General features: G+C 40.5%; 1 protein-coding gene across 4 annotated transcripts in view; it reads right to left on the reverse strand.

Moving 5' to 3' along the window:
• Window positions 1-22,967, reverse strand: part of LOC131425765 (uncharacterized protein DDB_G0283357) — a 505,552-nt gene that overhangs the window by 63,296 nt on the left and 419,289 nt on the right. Inside the window, exon 3 of one of the 4 annotated variants that reach the window (XM_058587904.1) lies at window positions 821-852. The exons of the other annotated variants lie outside the window; for them this stretch is intronic. The gene's annotated coding sequence lies outside the window, so the exon portion shown is untranslated. The remainder of the gene's footprint in view (window positions 1-820; window positions 853-22,967) is intronic. 4 annotated transcript variants of the gene reach the window in all.

Raw genomic sequence — 22,967 nt, forward strand, 5'->3', positions numbered from 1 at the left:
CTGGATCCCAGTGCAGAACCTGAAACCGGTAACCATTTTCCCTCTGTCATAACGACAAACGGTCAATTTTCCATACGACCAAAGCCAACTAGCAATTTCAACCGGATGACATCTAGAGTATTGTTGGCAATCGAACAACAACGAACCAAAAAAAAAAGACATAGAAAAACAAATGGAAATACGGCCAAAGCGATAGCGATAAGCTTTACCTCCCGCCGGAATACGACTTCGGAAGGCAGCAGCACATATGCGCTCTACGCCGTGATTGCCAGAGTTGTTATTTTCGAACAACAAGTGCCTGGAAGCGATTTGCGAGATCGCGTCCCGTCGTCCTGTTTCGCGCGCGATGTGTCACGATTTCTAACAATGTTCGTACGCGCGTTCAGGTGAGGTGAAAAATTTGCCATTTCTGTTCCCATCCTAAGCCTGGGAGACAGGCACAGACACTCAACGGCGGCAATCACTTACGGTGTGGGTTCCGTTCCGAGTGAACGGATGATACCGATTGTATTCTGTGTAGTGCCAACAGTTTAGCACTTGAAACGGGTTTAGGAGTTTTTTTTTAAATTTTAGTTTTCTCCCACTCACACTTTGGGGTCGTTTACCAAATCTGTGTTTTAATCCATTGGGAATACTAGTATTCTAGGCAGTATCATCAGAAAGGGGTTGGAGAGCGTTTTGAAATTTGATATTTTGCAATCGGACATAACAATAAATCAAGAAAGCTTTCGGGGCAGGAATGACAGGCGTACTTGGCGATGGCGAAGTTTTACCGATCTGTTCAAATTTTGTGTAACGTGTATGGAATTGGTATACTCACTTCTACGAATATAGTGGTCACTGTTGTCTTACCTGCGAAAGAGAAATAAAAATTAGTTAGTTCTTTATAGTCTAGCAATATATCTGTTCAATAGCGTGAATAAAAATAAGTAAAGTGTAGTGTAGTGAACAACAAAACTAGTTCAAGATAAGTAATTTTAATGCACAAAAATAAATAGGTTCGTATAGTTTCTGACCCATGATAAAAGAAATTGAGGTTTTGTCAAAGGTACATATTCCCCTCAAGGCGTGCGTCTCCGTGATCCAAGTTTGTAGCCAATTTTCGATTTCTGCGAAAGAAGTGAACCAATGATTTGCCGTTCTGCATCCGTCGGAAATACCAATAATCAGACGGAGCAATATCAGCAGAATACGGCGGGTGCGGCAAAATGTCCCATTTGAGCGTTACCAAGTATTTTTTCATCACATGAGGCCGAGCGTTGTCATGCATGTATGTATGTATGTATGTGTGAAGCCACAATCCGTTCAAGGCATTACCAGTGTATGCGGGTAGACTTACAGTAGATCCGAATTTGATTATCAGATAGCTTTCGTATAACTGCTGTTAAGAAGGCCAAAAAGGGTTTTGAGGACCCGGCGCCTTCCAGCAACAACATCCGGCCATATAATAAAGAATTTTGCTGTACCAGCTTAAACCCGCCTGATGGTTTGTTTGTTAGAAGGGTGCGTCTTACTCATTTCACACCTTCAGTGATAAACATAAAGCTTCCCCACGTGACTTGGGTTGGCAATCCACTCTATCATCCAGTTATTCACTTGTAAGATACCCTGATGCTGATATTTTCGTTTTAAAATTCCCGCGCTTATTTAATCGGTAAACTTTTATTCTCTCAACGTTGGCAACACTTTTATACACATTCTGTCAAATTTTGACGCATATTGTACGATAAGCTTTTGTTTGGCGTCTATACAAAGAAGTTGAAAAATTTTCGTGTGGCGATTTTTATAATGGATGAAAATTTAGAACAACGTGCGTGCATCAAATTTTGTGTTGCAAATGGATTTAAGTGTTCCGAAACGTTGAAAATGTTAGAAAAGGCCTTTGGTGAATCGTGTGTAGGAAAAACACAGGCATACGAGTGGTATAAACGCTTCAAAGGTGGTCGTACAAGCTTGGATCATGATGAGATCCCTGGCCGCCCAACAACATCTGTTACTGAAGAAAACATTGAACCGGCGAAGCAAATCGTGTTGCAAAATCGTTCTGTACCGATTAGAGAGATTGGTGTATTATTGGGCATCTCTTATGGATCAGCCGAACACATTTTAACTGATGTTTTGGGTTTGAAACGCGTCGCTTGTCGGCTGGTGCCAAAAAAGCTGAATATCAGGTAATGCGCCGGCTCACACAGCGTTGGTTGTGTCGCAGTTTTTGGCCAAAACTCAACCAATATCATCAACCAAGCACCGTACTCTCCAGATATGGCCCCGTGTGACTTTTTCCTCTTCCCCAGACTCAAATTGCGATTGCTGGGAACGCGTTTTGAGACCATAGAGATCAGAAAAGAGAATTCGCTGCGTGAACTAAAGGCCATAAAACTTGTATGGAAAATTGGATCAAGCGTTGGCATGCATGCATTGCCGCAGGAGGAGAGTACTTTGAAGGCGATAATAAAGAAATTTATAAAATATTGAAATTTATATATATAAAAAATTGGTATAGAATTCGCTCAAACTTTGGAAAAATTTTCCGAGGCCCGGAGGGCCGAATGTTATATACCAATCGATTCAGCTCGACGAACTGAACAAATGTCCGTGTGTGTATGTGTGTGTATGTATGTGTGTTGTCAACTAAGAGGTCGAGATCTCAGAGATGGCTGGACCGATTTTGATCAAACTAGTCGCAAATGAAAGGTCTCCCCGTCACCCAGAACGCTATTGAATGGTTTTGAGATCGGATGTTTACTTTTTCAGTTATACGAAGTTTTATGTCAAAATGTTCTGTTTTTTACAGTATCTGCCACACTTGACCTTGAAAACAGAATAATTTTCTTTACTTAGATTCCGCACGGTAATAGCAATCCAACAAGCCATAGATTGTTAAAATCCGTCCACTTTTAACGGAAATATCGATATTTTTGTGTAAACGACTTTTCCCCCTATTCCAGCAGTAGGAGTTTTGAGCGCTGTTTGACAAAGCAATGCACAGTGGTTTGAATCGACAAAAACCTGTTGTAATCCACCTATTGGTGTAATGATGCCTTTCTCATATCAATCAAACTATCATATATAATACTGTGGTATTCTTCAAAATATTTTTCTTCGATCCTTAAAAGAATAATCGAAATAGATTTGTTTGACCGTCAACTGATAAAAAATGTCAATTGGAAAAGATTTGAGGTCGATTTAGAAAAATTTTTACGGTTTGTCGCTCTTTTCAGTGATGGTATAAAATTTTTAACACACTTTACCCTATATTTCCGGATCCGGAAGTCGGATCCTGATGAAATTCAGGAATTACGTATGGGACCACAGGACCTTTCATTTGAACCTAAGTTTGTAAAAATCGGTCGCGCCATCTATGAGAAAAGTTAGAACACATATTTTCATTTTTTTGCACATTTTACCCCATAAAGTTAGTGCAATAAACGTTACATACACACATACGCACATACACACACACACACACACACACACACACACACACAAACACACACAAACACACACACACACACACACACAGACATTTTGCGTACTCGACGAACTGAGTCGAATGGTATATGACACTCGGCCCTCCGGGCCTCAGTTCAAACGTCGGTTTTCACAGTGATTGCATAACCTTTCTATATGAGAAAGGCAAAACGTGAACTTAATTCTCTAGCTGCTAAACTCATTCACAAAAATATACCTCGTGATTTGATCACAATAAAAAATGTGCAAAGCCTACTACGATAAAAGTTCATTTCAACAACTTTTTTCCCTTAAGAGATAGAGAAACGATGTATTCTACAAAATTTTAGAACTTCTAACGAGAAAAAACTTTGCTGAAGAAGCTAAAGATTTAACGCATATAGTTTCTGATATATGAAGCATTTTCGTTTGAAACCACTTAAAATCATTTTTTTGTGCATAACTTTTTTCGCAATTATTTTCAGTGTCTACTATGTTCGAGACAATTACTAAAAACGTAAAATTACACATTTTTGTTGAAGACTGTGCACGGTTTGGCCTTTTTCCTAAAAAGTTATTTAACATTTCAACTTTTATATACACTAACTTTAACTACTAATAGGAAGCAGGGTCGCAGACAAAAAGGCACATACATATACTTTTTGGAAAGCTTAAATCAAGTAATATAAAGGTACGAAGTGTGTAGCGTGGCCTTTTTAAATTGTGTGAATGAGACAACGAAATATAGAGTGCTTTTTTGACAATTTTCTTAGCAGAAACGTTTACTAAAACGAATATTTTTGGTTTATTAAACCGAGCTTTGTAGGAAATGTTAAAAAATTGCAATCGGTCGTTAGTGTAGCTTTGGTGCAATGATGTATTGATTGAATATAATTTGATGTCTTACACCACTACCAGTACGCCCAAAAAAAAGCTTCTTCAGCAAAGTTTTTTCTCGTTAGAAGTTCTAAAACTTTGTAGAACACATCGTTTCTCTATCTCTTAGGGGAAAAAAGTTGTTGAAATGAACTTTTATCGTAGTAGGCTTTGCACATTTTTTATTGTGATCAAATCACGAGGTATATTTTTGTGAATGAGTTCTTCAAAAGAACTCTGTATATCGGATCAACGGTTTAGCAGCTAGACAATTAAGTTCACGTTTTTGTCGATTCAAACCACTGTGCAATGCTTGGGAGAAACGCGAAACTCGATTTTTTATACTGTTACATACAATTGTTTCTAAGTACCAAAACGACTGTGTACAGCATCCTTTTTCATGACATTTAGACTCGGACCGATTTTAGCACGGCTCGTTTTTGGCAACATAATCGTTCGAACATGACAGACGTAAACCAGATGATGGCAGAATTTTCGAGTTGAAAGCAATTCCATAATTATATTGGTTTAAACTACTTACATCAATAAATGTTGGAAGAACATAACACCCATACACCATTCGAATCAGTTCGTCGAGATCAGCAATTGCTTGTGTGTGACAAATAATTTCACTCAATTTTCTCGGAGATGACTCAACCGTTTTCTACAAACACAGATTCATATGAAAAGTCGTATGCTCTCAAACAAGATTCACGAATTATGTTTGGGTCCGACTTCTGGTTCCGGAACTACAGGATGATATGCGAAACAAAATTGTAACTCATTGTTGGCTGAACCGATCTAATATTCAAATGAAAGGTCTTAAAATCCTATAAAAAACCTTTCTTTTTAGTCAGACCCGACTTACGGTTCAGGAGATACAGGGTGATTGGTATAAAAATGCCTATTTCACTTAAAATAATCAGGTTTAACGGGTTTGCAGATTTGGATAGTCGATAACCAAATGAACTTATTTACTTACTTACCAAAATAGATGTCTAAACTGATCTTCAAACATATGGAATCAAATGTAAACTATACAGCTTCTCAGGTGAATTTAACTGACTTCGGCTACACTGATTTTCGAATCGTTTCTCAAAGCTCAATCGTTTTCTCAAAAAAAGCGCAAATCGAATTTCAAAAACAAAAATTCAAATTAAAGAATTTATGGCCCCATACAAAATTATTGAATTTTATCTAATTCTGGAATACCCTGTAATTCCTGATGAGTTTGTAAAATACCGGTTTATAGAAGATTACCATCCCAAAAAAGCTTCAAAGTTGGATTCAAAACTATTGCAATTCATTCGTCATATTAGTTTATGGCTATACGAATCCTTTTAGGTTATTCTGGTTCCTGAATACTGGCTCTAGAAGTACCGTAGATAAACTCACACGATGAGTCTCGAAGTGCTCGCGGGCGTCTTACCGTTGAAAAATCGATTCTGGGATCTCTCATATCGATTGCTAATCCGATGCGACATCTTGAATCCGATGGTGATTGAAAACTTCGAAAGGCTTATCGAGCTCAATTCTCAGACCCGTTTCATGTCCTTGTACTTTAATTTCATGGCTCAAAATATCAATCCTTCTTCATATATTCCAAACCGTGCTCATTTCTTGGATACTTCTAATTCTACTGTGTTTTTCGATACATCCATGAAAGAAGAAATTCGTGGAATCCCGGATCACGTACGCCCTCAAGTGGCCCCAAATATTTTTAATAACAAATTCAGAACAGTCAACTGTGAAAAGATGTTTTACACTGACGGATCAAACATCAACAGGTCCACTGGCTTTGGAATCTTCAATCAGAACATCACCGCTTCTTACAAACTCAGTGATCCGGCTTCAGTTTACGTCGCAGAATTAGCTGCTATTCAGTACACCCTCGAGATCATTGAAACCTTGCCCAAAGACCATTACTTCATCGTTACGGACAGTCTAAGCTCAATAGAAGCTCTCCGGGCGATGAAACCAGGAAAGTATCCCCCATATTTCCTGGGGAGAATAAGGGAACATTTAAGAGCTTTATCTGAGCGGTCTTATTTAATATCGTTAGTCTGGGTCCCTTCGCATTGCTCTATTCCGGGCAATGAAAAGGCAGACTCATTGGCTAAAGTGGGCGCATTGGAAGGTGATATTTACGAAAGACCAATCTGCTTCAACGAATTTTTCAGCATTTCTCGTCAGAAGACACTCGAAAGTTGGCAAGCTTCATGGAGCAATGGAGACCTAGGACGTTGGCTATACTCTATAATTCCAAAGGTATCGACGAAGCCTTGGTTTGAGGGGATGAAAGTGGGTCGCGATTTCATTCGTGTGATGTCCCGACTTATGTCTAATCACTCCGAGTTGGGTACGCATCTCTGGCGAATTGGCCTCGCTGAAAATGGTATCTGCGCTTGTGGCAATGGTTACCACGACATCGAGCATATTGTGTGGTCATGTGCCCTGAATCGTTTCGCAAGATTACAGTTAAGAGACTCCCTTTGGGCCCGAGGTAGGCCACCAAATGTGCCGGTGCGAGATGTACTAGCAAGTCGCGATTGCACTTATATGTACTCGATTTACATCTTTCTGAAAAATATTGGTTTATCAATCTAGTTACTGCTTTTCTTTATTTACATCCTTTACAGTTCACCTTTCCCCAAAATGCCATATGGTGACGTACTGATTGGTTTTTGGTAATCACACATCGGAAATTTTGAGCCAAAATGAAACGAAGATTACACGAAGACTTTGAAGTTATTACATTATTATTATCTGTTTTTTGTTGTTGTATATTGTTTGAGTGTGTATGTAACTATTTGTTTTTTCCATACTAACCTGGAGTAACCGCCAGTAATTCGGCTCCCTTTTTCAACACTAACCTTAAATTTTCTATAGTTTAACCATGAATGTATTCCCCACTCTTTAACTCTCCCACCAACCTTGTATGTGTATGTATATATGTTAAATAATAATTGTAATTATATTGTACGAAAAAATACAATACAGACTTTGGCACCTCTGAGCTAAAGCTATGTGCCATATCAAATAAACGATCTGAAGAAAAAAACTCTAAAGTGGAACTTACTCCGACATATCATGGAATGTTCATTGCCGTTTCAACCTTCCGAGTGAACGGACGTGCTTTGTGTTTACTGCGAAAGCGTTGAAAACCAGTGCCGTGTGTGATAAAGTGACCGGACGATCAAAACTAGATCGCTATTGTGTAATAGACAATAGTGCTTTTTCCTGTGAGAGGTTTTATGCACATTATATACTGAAGCAGTGTATTGTTGTGAGCGGACGATCGAAACAGTACCGTTAGCCGGTGATTGTTCGATCGATCAAAACAGGCCCAGCGGTGTACGTGATATCACTGTGCGGATTAAAAAAGAGTGTGCTTTTTCCTCTCGGAGGTTTTTTGCACACCATCGCAGCGGCGATACGCCGATCGACGAGGGCTAGGCCTTGGTGGCCCCCGTTGGATTTAAGTTAAGTATCATTATTTAGTTTTTTTTTTCCTTCCTGCATTCGACTGTTCTATTTCTCCCCGATTCACTTAATTCTGTGCGGAGGTAGCTCCGCAACATGTCTAGTCTAAATTATGACCCCCCCGTTCCCGATGATCAAATGGAGACTTCCCTTGACTATAAAAAGTCTCGCATAAAGAGCTATCCGGATGGGCTCGCACTACCGGCCGGTCCTTATGCGGTCTATTTCCGGACCAAATCGAAAGAAAAAAAATTAAATATTTTAAAAATATCGCGGGACCTGTCCTCGCGATACAATACTATAAAAAGTTTTGATAAGATACGTCCAGACAAGCTCAGGGTCCTGTTTACCAGTTCAAAACAGGCTAATGAGCTCGTTCAAAATGATCCTTTTACGCGGGAGTACCGCGTCTACGTGCCAGCTCGCGAAGTAGAAATCGACGGTGTGGTCACCGATTCAAGTTTGACTTGCGAGGACGTTCTTAAGTACGGGGCGGGTTGTTTTAAAGACCCCTCACTTAAGAATGTCAAGATACTGGATTGCAAGCGATTGCATTCAGTATCGATCGCCGGGGATGGAACAAAGTCCTATCCCCAATCAGACTCTTATCGTGTGACCTTCGCCGGTTCTGCTTTGCCCAACTACATCCTCTTGGACCGGGTTCGTTTGCCTGTTCGCCTATTCGTACCCCGAGTAATGAACTGTACTAATTGCAAAAAACTGGGGCATACAGCTACCCATTGCAGCAATAAGCCACGTTGTGCTAACTGTGGGGAAGCTCATGCGGACGGCTCTTGCGGTAAGGATGCTGAAAAGTGTCTCTACTGTAAGGAGGGTCCGCATGACCTCTCTGATTGTCCCGCTTACAAACTGCGAGGTGATCGAATGAAGCGTTCCCTAAAGGAGCACTCCAAGCGTTCTTTCGCAGAGATGCTTAAAAGTGCCACCCCTCCTAAACAGACAACGAACCCATATGCCTGCTTGTCAACTGACGAGAGCGATTCTGACGACCCTTTGGAAGGTCCATCTTCGGCGGTCCCTCATAGCTGTAGGAAAAGAATAAATAAATCCTCTCATAAGCTACCTAGTAAGGGTTCGAAGGTGTCTTCCGAAGGGCTTCGAAAAGTTACAGCTAACGGGAATCGGGACACAACACCGAAGCAAAAAGCTCCTGGTCTCGGAAAACTCAATTCCGAGATGGAATTCCCACGACTTCCCGGGACTACAAAATCCCCAAGCGTCCCAGAAAATCTACCAGAGAACCAACTAGGTGCTGGACTTATCAAGTTCTCTGATGTTGTGGACTGGATTTTTACAACTTTCAATATTTCAGACCCTCTTAGAAGCATTTTAATTGCTTTCATGCCAACAGTAAAAACATATTTGAAGCAGTTGACTGCAAATTGGCCCCTTCTCTCAGCGATTGTATCCTTCGATGGCTAAATCATCCACCGAGGTCACGGATCTAATCACTGTTTTACAGTGGAATTGCAGAAGTATCATCCCAAAAATAGATTCTTTTAAATTTCTAGTAAATAATCTGAAATGTGACGCATTTGCATTGTGCGAAACTTGGCTAACTTCTGAAATATCCTTAAACTTCCACGATTTTAACATTATTCGCCTGGATCGAGATGATCCCTATGGAGGAGTACTTTTAGGGATCAAAAAGTGCTATTCTTTTTATCGAATTAACCTCCCCTCGATACCAGGTATTGAAGTTGTCGCATGTCATGTTACAATCAAAGGTAAGGACCTTTGTATTGCTTCCATCTACATTCCCCCTAGAGCCTTGGTTGGGCATCGGTGGCTCAGTAATATCATAGAGCTCCTTCCCGCACCGACGTTGGTTTTAGGAGACTTTAACTCACACGGTACGGGATGGGGTTGTCTTCACGACGATAACAGATCAGCTATGATCCATGATATTTGCGACAACTTCAATATGACAATCTTGAATACGGGAGAAATGACACGGATTCCTGCACCACCAGCAAGACCAAGTGCGCTGGATTTATCCCTTTGCTCGACATCGCTACGGTTGGATTGCACGTGGGAGGTAATTCCTGATCCCCACGGTAGTGATCATCTACCGATCGTAATATCAATCACCAGCGGCTTAAAACCATCGAAGACAATCAATGTTTCGTATGACTTCACACGAAATATTGATTGGAATAGCTATGCGACCTCGATATCTGAGAAACTTGAAAGAACTCAACAACTTCCTCCGGAGGAAGAGTACACGTTTTTGGCTGGCTTGATTCTCGATACTGCGATTCAAGCTCAGACGAAACGTGTACCCGGCGCAAAAACTAACATCCGTCCTCCCAACCCGTGGTGGGACAAAGAGTGCACAAATTTAAACGCGGAGAGAGCCTCCGCGTATAAAAAATTCAGAAAAAATGGAACACCTGATAATTACCGGAATTACGCGGCGTTAGACGTTAAAACTAAGAACTTGATTAGAGCCAAGAAACGCGGTTACTGGCGTCGGTTTATAGACGGCTTAACGAAAGAAACATCTATGAGCACTCTTTGGAACACAGCCCGACGAATGCGCAATCATAACACCACGAATGAAAGCGAGGAATACTCCAACCGCTGGATATTCGATTTCGCTAAAAAAGTATGCCCAGACTCTGTTCCGGAACAGAAGATCACCCGCGCCGCGACACCAAATACAAACGAATCACCGTTTTCGATGGTAGAGCTCTCACTTGCACTTTTGTCATGTAACAATAAAGCCCCGGGATTAGACAAAATAAAATTCAACTTGTTGAAAAATCTGCCTGACCCCGCCAAAAGGCGCTTGCTGAATTTATTCAACAAGTTCCTCACGGGTAATATTGTCCCACACGACTGGAGACAAGTCAGAGTTATCGCCATTCAAAAACCAGGGAAACCAGCCTCCGATCACAATTCGTATCGGCCGATTGCTATGCTTTCCTGTATCCGGAAATTGTTCGAAAAAATGATTCTGTTTCGTCTAGACAATTGGGTCGAAACTAATGGTTTACTTTCAGATACACAATTTGGTTTCCGCAGGGGCAAAGGAACGAACGATTGTCTTGCGTTGCTCTCAACAGAAATTCAAATGGCATTTGCTCGTAAAGAACAAATTGCATCAGTTTTCCTAGACATTAAGGGGGCTTTTGACTCAGTTTCTATAAATATCCTATCTGAGAAGTTGCATCAGCATGGTCTTTCGCCAGTTTTGAACAACTTTTTACATAATCTATTGTCTGAGAAACACATGTACTTTGCGCATGGTGATTTGTCGACAATACGATTCAGCTACATGGGTCTTCCTCAGGGCTCATGCTTAAGCCCCCTTTTATACAATTTTTACGTAAGTAATATCGATGAATGTATCAACACATCTTGCACGCTAAGACAACTTGCCGACGACAGCGTTGTGTCTATTATAGGACCCAAAGCTGCCGATCTCCAAGGACCATTACAAGATACTCTCGACAACTTATCATCATGGGCTCTTCAAATGGGTATCGAGTTCTCTACGGAGAAAACTGAGCTGGTTGTATTTTCGAGGAAGCGAGAACCAGCACAATTACAGCTTCAACTAGGGGGTGAAACCATAGCTCAGGCCTTCACATTTAAATATCTCGGGGTCTGGTTCGACTCCAAAGGCACCTGGGGATGTCACATTAGGTATCTGAAACAAAAATGCCAGCAGAGAATCAACTTTCTTCGTACAATAACCGGAACTTGGTGGGGTGCTCACCCAGGAGACCTGATCAGGTTGTACCAAACAACGATATTGTCCGTTATGGAATATGGATGCTTCTGCTTCCGATCAGTGGCGAACACTCATTTCATCAAGCTGGAAAGAATTCAGTATCGTTGTTTGCGTATTGCCTTGGGTTGCATGCAATCGACTCATACGATGAGCCTCGAAGTGCTGGCGGGCGTTCTTCCACTGAAAAACCGGTTCTGGGATCTCTCATATCGTTTGCTCATTCGATGCGACATTCTGAATCCTCTGGTGATTGAAAACTTCGAAAGGTTAGTTGAGCTTAACTCTCAAACCCGTTTTATGTCCTTGTATTTTGATTACATGGCTCAGAATATTAATCCTTCTTCGTTTGTTTCCAACCGTGCTCATTTCTTGGATACTTCTGATTCTACTGTGTTTTTCGACACATCCATGAGAGAAGAAATTCATGGAATTCCGGATCACGTGCGCCCTCAAGTGGCCCCAAATATTTTTTATAATAAATTTAGAACAGTCAACTGTGAAAAGGTGTTTTACACTGACGGATCAAACATCAACGAGTCCACAGGCTTCGGCATCTTCAATCAAAACATCACCGCTTCTTACAAACTCAGTGATCCGGCTTCAGTTTACGTCGCAGAATTAGCTGCTATTCAGTACACCCTCGAGATCATTGAAACCTTGCCCAAAGACCATTACTTCATCGTCACGGACAGTCTAAGCTCAATAGAAGCTCTCCGGGCAATGAAGCCAGGAAAGTATCCCCCATATTTCCTGGGGAAAATACGGGAACATTTGAGAACTTTATCTGAACGGTCTTATTTAATATCGTTAGTCTGGGTCCCTTCGCATTGTTCCATTCCGGGCAATGAAAAGGCAGACTTATTGGCTAAAGTGGGCGCATTGGAAGGTGATATTTATGAAAGACCAATCTGCTTCAATGAATTTTTCAGTATTTCTCGTCAGAAAACTCTCGAAAGTTGGCAAACTTCATGGACGAATGACGAACTGGGACGATGGCTACACTCCATTATCCCTAAGGTATCGACGAAACCTTGGTTCAAGGGGATGAACATGAGTCGTGATTTCATTCGCGTTATGTCACGGCTCATGTCAAATCACTATACATTCAACGCACATCTCCGGCGTATCGGGATCGTGGAGAACGGGCTCTGCACCTGTGGCGACGGTTATCAGGACATCGAGCATGTCGTGTGGTCGTGCGTAGAGTATCGTGACGCCAGGTCGAAGCTACTGGAATCCCTCAGGGCCCGAGGTAGACCGCCTGAGGTGCCGGTTCGGGATGTGTTGGCGAGTCGGGATAGTTCATATATGCTTCTCATATACCAGTACCTTAAACACATTGATATACAAGTGTAATGTGTTATTCCTCGCTCAGAAAATATAATCTCCACCTACAGGTTCGACACTAACATCCGCCCGATTCTCTCGATCCCCGTCCCTGTCCACCATCTTCATTGGAATTAACAAGATCTTTTTTTTTGTCACTAACTTTTTCGTTCCCCTTTCCCTGTTTTTTCACCATCTCGATGGCAACTAATTAGATCTCTGTCGTTTTCAAACATTTTGTTCCCACACCCCTTTTTTACCCCGTTTCCCACAATATTTACTTCTTTTTTTCATTCTCTTCCGTAACATCACCATCACCGGAAGACCGCTCCAGTCAATGACCAGCATGCGGGCCACCCGCCGGGCCTTCGTAGCCTGGGGGTGTTTCCCGCGGACCCTCACGGACCGAAGAATGCGGCCAACATAGAAAATTACCATCGCCATCTGGAATCATCTCATCCTAAATTCAATTCACCGGCCACTACCGATCGCCAGATACTATATTACATAATGATACTACTCTAGTTTTAAGTTAGACGATAATTAAGATTAGTAAATACCCTTGGCATCTTAGAGCTTAAGCAGTGTGCCTTAATATTATATTATATTATTGAATAAAAAAAAAAAATACAACTATGTTATGAAAATCATGGAATGTTCAATCGATTATCACACTTTTAGATTCAAATTCTATTCGATTTGCAGTTTCGATATTACAGAGTAATGAGTTTTTAAAATCTTAAATTGTCGCTTAAATCGACGGTCATTAAAATAATGTCATGAGAACTTAAACACCGAAGAATATTCATGTAAAAAACACATGCGGATTGATAAAAAAAAAGGTATCATCTCAATGCTAGGTGGATTAAGCACGTTTTTTAATAAAATTCCGGTTCGATTTTGATCATAAGGTACATTCAGTTCTGACTCAGTTTGACATATAATGGAATAGGCGATTGTGTCGGGTAGTAAAGATTGTACACGGCAGAAGCCGATTGTCTCGATGCTCAGGAATTTTGGACGTTACATTTTCATGTTACACACTAAAAGCATACTTGTTTTCAGCGGTACTACATTCTGCCTCGTGTAGTATCACTAACCGTTTAAGAACCGGATTTTTGTATCGATTCCAGCAGCCTTCAGCAGCCAATCGTTCATAGCTATTCTTCTTGAATTATATTTACTCTATATAGAAGTATTTTCAAATCTGAAACATGTCTCTTGCAGAACAATCGAACTCTTTCCTAAAAAAAAACAACAGACGCTACTCCACTTCCCGAAAATCTGATTAACAATGTGGGCCTGTTTTGGTCATGGCAGTCGTCGGTCCCTGCCTGCCTGTCTCCTGCCTGGATGGAACCATTCCCGGAACGGCTCTGATGACGCTGGCTTTTGTTCCGAATCGCTCGGTTCTTTCGTCGCGAAGAATCCCTTTCAAAACTTCATTTCCCGACCGATGGCTGGCAGCAAGAGGGGGGAAGGGGGAGGGTGGTTGTAGTTCACTCTCCGATAACTGCCACGCAATCCAGCCGGCAATCCGCCGTGAAAAAGAAAAGCCAATCTACTTCGCTAATAGGTTTTTTTTCGTTTTGCCACCAACATGCACATTGCAGAATTCCATCTGCTGCCGTCAAGCTCCGCCTCCATATCAACTTCATGTAATGCACCTCTTTCCTTGGATGGTTGACGGGCTGGCTGACTGGCTTAACGGAAAGGATGGAGGGAAAGCGGTGTGTGACATTTACGTCTTGGCGTTGGATTCTTGAGTTTGCTCCGAACCCATACGACATGAAAATCCTAAAAGTTTGCTCATTGAGGCGGCATTAATAATGCTTTCATTGCCTCCATTCTGTTGTCGACATCGTCGTCGTCGTCGTCACACGTGGGGAAACCAGCAAGTGGAACCCCGTGTCACAGGAGTTGCATTATTTGTAGGTGCAGCAGCGCAGCACGAGCAGCTTGCGTTTTTTTTTTGCTGTTGTTACCTACCTATGGACGAGTAGCAGGGCAGAGACAGCGGCAGAGGTTTGCAAAGCGATAAACTCAAAAAAATGCTACTGAGGGAGTTTGAGTTTCGGTACTGGCGAGTACCTAGCGGACGAGCGGGCGGGAGGGCGGGCGGACGGTCGGTCGGATGACGACATGAGGCCGGACGAGAGGATGGTACGTGCCTTTATGCCTGCTGCACTTGAACTGCATGCGAGTAACTGAGTAAGTGAGTGAGTGAGTAAGCAAGCAAGCAGTGCAAGTGCAGCTTGCCTGAATGAAGCAGCAGTAGAAGCATTCCCGTTCGGGCTCTGGAGATTGTTTGTGAAAAGGCTCATGACACATGAACAGTTTGTCGGCACAGAAGGAAGAAGTTAATATTGTGTGTAAATTTAACTTGTATGGATTTATGCTTTTGGTACGTGTTACCGAGGCAAGTCGAGCGCAAGTGTAAATGTGAAACGATTTTTCGTAGCTAATTGTGCCAATATGCACAGGATTCCGGTCATGCACGGGGGCGAAGGAGTTCTGCTCCCAGCACTATTGTACGGTAAGAATGGGAAAATGTTACGCATCGCACTCCCATGAATGGAAAGAGCACACATGCGGAGAGCGAAATGGAAAGTGCATCCAGTAAATTGCAGCAACACTGCACCTGTCGGTAGTCTCCAGTACCTCAGTTCCACCGCCGCCTTCCAAGCCAGCAGTTGCAGTTGAGAACAACATCAAACTGAACCTGGAAGGAGGGTGGCTAATGGACACGCACACACACACACCCTCAGACAAACACATGGTGCTGCAACGGATGCTTTTACCTAGAACATCCTTTCCGGACTGACCGTTGGCTGAGGACGGTCGGTACTTTGTTCCCCATGGTGCAGGACCGGGCCAAAGTTACCACACCGAACAGTGCAACGGGAAACTGCCAGCACGTCCGCTGGCAGGGGAATTAATGAGACGTGATAGGTTCTTGAAGTTCTATTGTTTATGGCACCCGTTGGAGGCGAACGTGACGCAAGTAGCCTCGTTGCTCAGTTGCCCTTCTTCAACGGAAATTCTACTGCAGGCAGGCGAAATCATCCAACAACAAAAATTAATACCCAGCAAAAGTTGATTTCCGGTATAGATTGTATTTTAAGCGAAGCGAAAATTAGTGAAACACGATCACGTTGATACGCCGCGCTCGGTGACCCGTCACGTTAATCAACATGCCGAGCTGTGCCGTGACGTGACGTGCCATTGCCATTGCCGGGCGATTGCAGGGCGAAAAAAAAAAGAAACTCTCGTACATGAGGGTAATAAAGATAAAACCATTTTTTAATACTCGTATATTTGGTGCTCGAACGTGTGAGTCCTTCCGCAGATCGGCGCTTGTTCAGTTTCGTTTTGGGACCGACGACAACAACAAAAAAAAGAAAACGCGAAAAAAAACCGTTTTGCGAAAGGGCGGCAATACGTGAAAGTATTTTTGTGGCTGATCCCTATCGCAACGAATGACGACGACGACACAACGGCGAAAAAGTAAAACAATCAGGATAAAAATTTAATGATTCTGCAAGCGGTAACGCAACGTCACCTACTGGCATAGCTGTGAATGGGTTTTTGTTTATTTTTTTTTAGCTGCCAAAAAAATTTATCTCGATCAGCTATTTGTGTCGTTCTAAAATTGACGTCAGCCATTCGAAACGGTTGCTACAGGTTTTATATCCAGCTTTGAACTAAATCTGAAGCAAACAAATTGAGTCGGTGTGTAGCCGATAAGCCCCGTGATGGAGTACGGCATTTTAAATGACATCAGTTTGTGTGAATTCGAAACAGGACAAAATTTGCCTTTGTCGTTTCATCCTCGACTCATCAGTGGAGTTGGAATTGAACAGCTAATATGAATAAGTAGTCTAACTTAAACTGGCAAAAAATTGACAGATGAAATACTTATTATAATAACACAATGATTTTTGCCATAGTTTTGTAGTCCAACGTCATTATTTACTGTGTTTTCTGTAGCTCCTAACATTTTTTTCTGTAGACTGCTGATAGACAATGCGGCTTGGGATAGATTGAATTCAAACACATACGCACACACATTTGTGTAGTCCTACTTCAACTGCTCGAACAACTCTATCGGCCTGTTCCTAGGAGTTTTTTGATTATATTGAAAAAAAAAACGTTTACTTATTTCATTTAATCAATGTCTTCAAACTAAACTTCTAGAGATTACAGAAAAAAAAAGTGATGAAAAAAATATCAGCAATAATGATTTGCGAAAAAATACTCCAGAGATCTCAGGATGTTTGAGCCCGCGCATTCCTCATCATTTGAAAAAGAAAATATGAATGAAACTTTTGTTCTGGGCAACTTAACAGATCGGCTGAAAAGTTCGTATCGTTTCTATGAGAGGGCGCCACTAGAATTAAATCCATACCATTTTCAGTTAGTACCAACCTTCAAAAGATACGTGTATAAATTTGACAGCTGTCTGATTATTAGTTTGTGAGATATTGCATTTTGAGTGAAGCTACTTTTGTTATTGTGAAAGAAATGGAAAAAAAGGAATTTCGTGTGTTCATGAAACACTACTTTTTGATGAAAAAAAGTGCCGCCGATACCAAAACATGGCTTGATGAGTGTTATCCAGACTCTGCACCGGGCGAAGCAACAATTCGTAAGTGGTTTGCAAAATTTCGTACTGGTCATATGAGCACCGAAGACGATGAACGCAGTGGACGTCCAAAAGAGTCTGTTACCGATGAAAACGTGAAAAAAATCCACAAAATGATTTGACACCCTAAAGATATCAAAGGAACGTGTTGGACATATTATTCACGAATATTTGGATATGAGAAAGCTTTGTGCAAAATGGGTGCCGCGTGAGCTCACAATCGATCAAAAACAACAACGAATTGATGATTCTGAGCAGTGTTTGGAGCTGTTATATCGAAATAAAATCGATTTTTTTTTCGTCGATATATAACAATGGACGAAACATGGCTCCATCACTTCACTCCGGAGTCCAATCGACAGTCAGCTGAGTGGACTGCACGCGATGAACCGAACCCAAAGCGTGGAAAGACTCAACAATCGGCCGGTAAGGTTATGGCGTCTGTATTTTGGGATTCACATGGTATAATTTTCATCGACTACCTTGAAAAGGGAAAAACCATCAACAGTGACTATTATATAGCGTTTGAAGGACGAAATTTAAAAAAAAAACGGCCTCATTTGAAGAAATTGAACGAATTGGGCTTCGAATTGCTCCTACATCCACCGTATTCTCCAGATTTGGCCCCCAGTGACTTTTTCCTGCTCTCAGACCTCAAGAGAATGCTCGCTGGTAAAAAATTTAGAAGCAATGAAGAGGTAATCGCTGAAACTGAGGCCTATTTTAAGGCAAAGGACAAATCGTACTACAAAAATGGTATCGAAAAGTTGGAAGATCGCTATAATCGCTGTATCGTCTCTGATGGCAATTATGTTGAATAATAAAAACGAATTTTGGCAAAAAATGTGTGTTTCTATTAAACGATACGAACTTTTCAGGCGAACTGTTATGTCATAACGAACCAGCCAAACTATAGGAATTTCGAGTAGTTTAGCTAAAAGCCGTTTTTGTACAAAGAAGGGGAAAGGTTCAAGTAAGACATTGTGCTTCGGTGCCATTGAAACCGTCTTTGTGTGCATTAGCGTTAACTTGAACTGATGAACAGTTCAAGTGGAACTGTTTAGTTTTGCACTAAGCAGTTTTATTTGAACTACTCAGCACTGACGAGTTGAACACGAAACGTGATGAATAAAGACTGTCCCGTAAGTATGGACGCACTTTGATTTCGCTGTAAATAATTCCCAAGTGTTAGATATTTCAATTTTATTCGATATACTGATAATATTAGACTACAACAATAGAATATTATTCTCAACATCTGCTACTTAGCCATTGCAGACAAGCTGGCACACCTTCTTGCGAACGTTTCTCATTAAATTCCGTACAGACTTCTTGGCGACAAGTTTTGACACTTTTTTCCAATCTTTTTCGAAATTCCTCAATTGGTCGAAGTTGTGGGCAATTTGGTGGATTCATGTCTTTTGGGACGAAAGTGATATTTTTGGTAGTTTACCATTCTACCGTAGTGGAAAGAAGCAAGATCTGGCCAGAAGACAACAGGATCCTTGTGGCTTCGAATCATGGGTAGAAGTCGTTTTTGTAAACATTCCTTGATGTATATTTCGCTGTTCATTGAAGCAGTGGTGATGAAGGGTTTCGAAATCTTACTGCAGCTACAAATTGCTTGCCAGACTATAGCTTTCTTACCAAATTTTTCGACTTCAATCGATGTCTCGGACTGGTTTAACACTTGCCCTTTTCGCACCGTATAATATTGTGGTCCCGGCAAGGATTTGTAATCGAGTTTCACGTAGGTTTCGTCGTCCATGATTATGCAGTTCAAATTTCCAGCAAGAATCGTATTGTAGAGCTTTCGAACCTTCGGCCTGATCGATGCTTCTTGTTTCGGTTGTTTCTGCTTCTTATAGGTTCGAAGATTCAAACGTTCTTTAGCACGAAGAACATTTGACTTCGAAGTGCCCACGTTTTAGGCCACATCCCGAACTGAAACCTCCTTCTTTTGCTCGAACGCCTTCAGTATACGTTTATCCAACTGAGGGTTAGCAGGACCTTTTTTTGACCCGTTTTCGGTGCTATCCTCACCGAACTTCCTGATTGCGTTTCGCACGGCTTTTTCATTTACTCCTTCCATTTTTGCTATCTTTCTCAGTGACAGTCCGCGTTCTGTGCACCATTTGTACACAATTTTTCGACGTTGTTCTGCTGAAAGTCCACGCATTTCGCAACAAACTAATGAAAACGAATAAACAACTACACAAGTGGTTAGAGAAGAGTGTAAACCGCAGGACGCAGCCATAAAAACTGACAGATTCTGAACCATAGCGAAATGGCAGCGGTTTTTGGTTGCGTCCATACTTTCTGGGACAGTCTTTAGAACATAAATTTGTTGGAACTTTCCGAATACTGAATTCAAATTTATATATGGTGCATTGATTTGAGAAACTGATTATTGATTTGTTGAGCATTTAACTATCTAAGCTTTTTGTTTTTGAGCTGTAGAACTCCGATTACTATCGTATTTTATTTGATAGAAATCAATTGAAGATAAGCTGAGTTTTTAAATATAATTGATAATTTTTCTCTATCAACTGGTACATCCCAAGCTTCTAAGGTTACAAAATTTAGTCATTCCGGCTCAAATCCATTTTTAAAGTTTCGCCCAGCAGATGAACAATCCTTCGTTAACCTATTTGAATCTTCCTAAATTTTATTAAATCTTCTTGAATGGTTTTGAATCTTTTTGAATCTTTTTGAATATTTTTGAATATTCTTGAATCTTCTTGGATTTTTTTGAATTTTCCTGAATCTTCTTGAACCTTTTTGACTCTTTTTATATCCTTTTGAATCGTCTTGAATCTTCTTGAACCTATTTGAATCTTCTTAAATCTTTTTGAATGGTTTTGAATCTTCTTGAATATTTTTAAATATTTCCCAATATTCTTGAATATTCTTGAATCTTATTGAATTTTATTGATTCTTCGGGAATCCTTTTATTCTTTTGGAATCTTCTTCAATCTTCTAGAATTTCCTTGAAAATATTTGAATCTTATCGAATTTTATCGATTTTTTTAATAATATTGAATCCTATTGAACCTTTTTAATCGTATTGAGTATTCATGAACTTTTTTGAATCTTCTACAATAATCTAAAATCTTTTTTATGCTGATTGAATCTTCCTGCATATTCTTGAATCTTTTTTAATCTTTTTGTATCTTTTTGAATCTTCTTGAATCTTTTTGAACCTATTTGAATCTTCCTAAATCTTCTTGAATGGTTTCGAATCTTTTTTAATCTTCTCGATTGTTTCAGAATTTTCTTGAATCGCCTTGAATCATATTGGATCTTTTCGAATCTTCATGAATATTCTTGTATATTCTCGAATCTCATTGGATATTCATGAAACTTGAATCAATAATTTTTTGAATCTTCTTGAACTTTTCTGTGTTTTTTTTAAATTTTCTTGAATCTTGAATCTTCTACAAACTTCTTAAATCTTCTTGAATCTTCTTGAATCTTCTTGAGTCTTCTTGAATCTTCTTCAATCTTCTTGAATCTTCTTCAATCTTCTTAAATCTTCTTGAATCTTCTTGAATCTTCTTGAATCTTCTTGAATCTTCTTGAATCTTCTTGAATCTTCTTGAATCTTCTTGAATCTTCTTGAATCTTCTTGAATCTTCTTGAATCTTCTTGAATCTTCTTGAATTTTCTTGAGTTTTCTTGAATCTTCTTGAATCTTCTGAATGTTATTGAATCTTCTTGGATCTTCTTGAGTCTTCTTGAATTTTCAACAAACTTCTGGCCGCGGACCCACACGGACCGAAGGATGCGGCCAAGATAGATACATACAAACGTCATCTGGAAGAATCTCATAATATATTCAATCCACTGGCCGGTTCCGATCACCAGCTGAAGGCTGAATCTGCCAAAGTCGACCACTGCGACGACATTTTCTAATGATACTACCGAGTTGACGACATTATTTAAGTTTTAAGTTAGTCGTTATTTAAAATTAGAAAAAGCCCTTGGCATCGTAGAGCTTAAGCAGTGTGCCTTAAAAATTATATTTGAATAAAAAAAACAAACTTCTGGAATCTTTTTATTTTTTTTAATCTTCTTCAATCGGGTATAGTTGATTAATACTTTCGAGTATAGTTTACTACTCGCTTAGTACTTGTTTAGATGGTGGTAATTTTTTTGATGGTGGTAATGTGTAGAATTCCTCTAACGTGTTTTAGGCGTTCAGATTCGGGATTTGTTATTAGAAATTGTGAGTTCTAGTCACTTCGATACATAACTCTGGGATCCACATTCTAGAGCATTGTTGATATTTAACTCGACACTCTGGGTTCCTAACCCTTGGCTCTGAGTTTTTGTCTTTGGGCTGTGGACTCAACACTCTGGCCTTAGGAATCAAGACTCTGAACTCTTGAAACAGGCTATTCTGGACTACATAATACTATAAGAGATAGTATAATTTCTCACCTCGCACGGACAACATCAACGAGAGGTCTTCTCTTTCACGCACATACACTACTGTTATATAAAGTGTACACGCATTATGAGAGCGCGTGTTTATTCTGAGATGGATGAAGATATTTTCTCCGAAGTGTGCACGCTGGTGAGGACTCTGGTGTATGGTTCGCATAAGAGAAGCGTGGGGCACGCATATTCAACAAAAGCAAAAGTGCAATCTATCGTTAATTTTTATTTTTTGCCATCGCTACTTTCGATAAATTAAAAAATTAAATCACAGAAGTGTTCGCTCGCTAGCGCGCACCAGTGGCCACTTGGGTATATTTAGGCAAGAGCGCATGAGAGCGACTCATGCGAAGAGAATGTGTTTCACTCGCGCAGCTGCTTTAACCACAAGCGCACAGTCAAATTCTGTCTATTCGACACTGAGAAGAAGTGCGCGTTCCTTTTTGTGTGATGTACGCTTCTTGCATCCCCTGTGTAGACAAGAATCTTACATCAGCGTGTATCACTCTGGTGAAATGCCATCACTGCCTTTGAACAGTCAATTTTCTGACCTGCATACTCGAAACGATAAATTCTGAACTTTCGACACTGAGCTATGAGCACTGGATTTTACTTACGAAACTCTGGGAGCTAGAGTCTGGATTGTAAGGATTGGACTTTGAGCCCGGAGCTTTAAGAGTGTTCCGTAGTTGTCGAGATTCCAGGTTTAGACTTAAGACTTCAACTATCAAACTATAAGCTTTAAATGCTGACACAACCACAGATGTTGAAAATTAGTTACAAGTAACTTCTGTGTTTCTGAAAATGGATATCAGTATTATACAAATACTAATCTACTTTCATCGAAAAGAAGTCCGGAAATTTTGAGCAGTTCTAGGCACTAGGATTCGTCGGTGAACGACCATTGTAAGGTTGAAACCAGGGTTAAATAAAATATAAGGAAAAATTTGACACGGATTTTTGAATGGAATTCCGTTCCCAAAATTT

The sequence above is a fragment of the Malaya genurostris genome, chromosome 1 (genome assembly GCF_030247185.1).
Source record: "Malaya genurostris strain Urasoe2022 chromosome 1, Malgen_1.1, whole genome shotgun sequence".
NCBI classification, from domain to species: Eukaryota; Metazoa; Arthropoda; class Insecta; order Diptera; family Culicidae; genus Malaya; species Malaya genurostris.